Consider the following 1,373-nt stretch of genomic DNA (forward strand, 5'->3'; position numbering starts at 1 on the left):
TTTAAGAACTCCTATTTGACCACTTTTTTCCCTCAAAAAAAGTTGATCACTTTTATGATTTGTTAGTTTTTTGCCAAAAATTAGTCCTAAAGTGGAAGTTCTGGACATTTTTTCTTTAAGTGGTAGTTTTCTGTTAGGGTCGAAAATAATTTGTTAGTTTTTGGTTAAGTATGCATTAAACTGACATGCACCATATAGTTGATTGTTTTATACTCCCTCCGTTCGAAATTACTTGTCTCGGAAATGGATATATCTAGAACTAAAATACATCTAGATACATCCATTTTCGCGGCAAGTAATTCGGATCGGAGGGAGTACATCAGTAGAAGCATGAGAAGAGAACATATAGACACGCGTTAACCTCTTTTCCTCACGCGTCGTGTTTCATGAACAAGCTGATGTAGGACATATGCGTCGTGTGTGTGTGTCTGTGTGCGCGCGCGCGTGTGTTGTCTTTTTTGTCGCACGTGAAAAAGATTCAAAACATTTTACCCAGATGAATTTGAACTAACGTGACTGTTCCTATCCGTGCACTGGATCATTTTTAGTTCCTTTCATCTAGTAGTGGATTTGTTTTGACTCAGGTCTATATGAGGTCGCTCCTCTACACACACACACACACACACACACACACACACACACACACACACACACGTGACACAAACACGCATGAGACCATGACTTTCCCATTCTGCCTCTGGGTGTGCGCCGCAAAGTGGAACGGCAGACCTCCAGAACTTTGCCTCTTATGATCATGTACAGGAGAGAGTTATCAGATTTTCGGAGAGTGCTCTCACGTGACTGCTGGCATCTCCTTCGACATTGGAGCGGACAGCTACTTCTCAAAGGATAACTACTTCCCGACGACAACGACTTCTTCACTGACATTCCTTCTGATGCTGATGCTAACGTTCTTCTTCCACCGCACCATGTGTATGCTTGTCCCTTTTGATAAGGACATCCATACTACAGTTACACCCACAACTCCCGGATGTCATTAGCTCAAGTTCGAGAGACACAAGCACCAACGATTAGAGTTTAAGTATGTCAACTCAAATATCAGGTACTTCCATTTCTAGGAACGCTCCCAAATGTTTATGAGAATGATGTTACCTAAGTCAGATATATTTCTATTACTCATTAGTTAAGGACCTAGAATGAAAAGCAAGACACGCATTGGAGTATGATCAAGCATGCATGAAGATGATTCTAGACTTCGAAGCCACATTGATGACACATGTGCGATACGGATGGAGTATACATGATGTCACTTTATAGTTTCTTTCACAATCACCTATAAGATGTAATTTCGGAGTACAAGACTTAATGCATTTTTTAGAATCCGTTTTTAGAAAGGATACCGATATAAGGTT

Source organism: Triticum aestivum, chromosome 5B, assembly GCF_018294505.1.
Source record: "Triticum aestivum cultivar Chinese Spring chromosome 5B, IWGSC CS RefSeq v2.1, whole genome shotgun sequence".
In the NCBI taxonomy this organism is placed as follows: Eukaryota; Viridiplantae; Streptophyta; class Magnoliopsida; order Poales; family Poaceae; genus Triticum; species Triticum aestivum.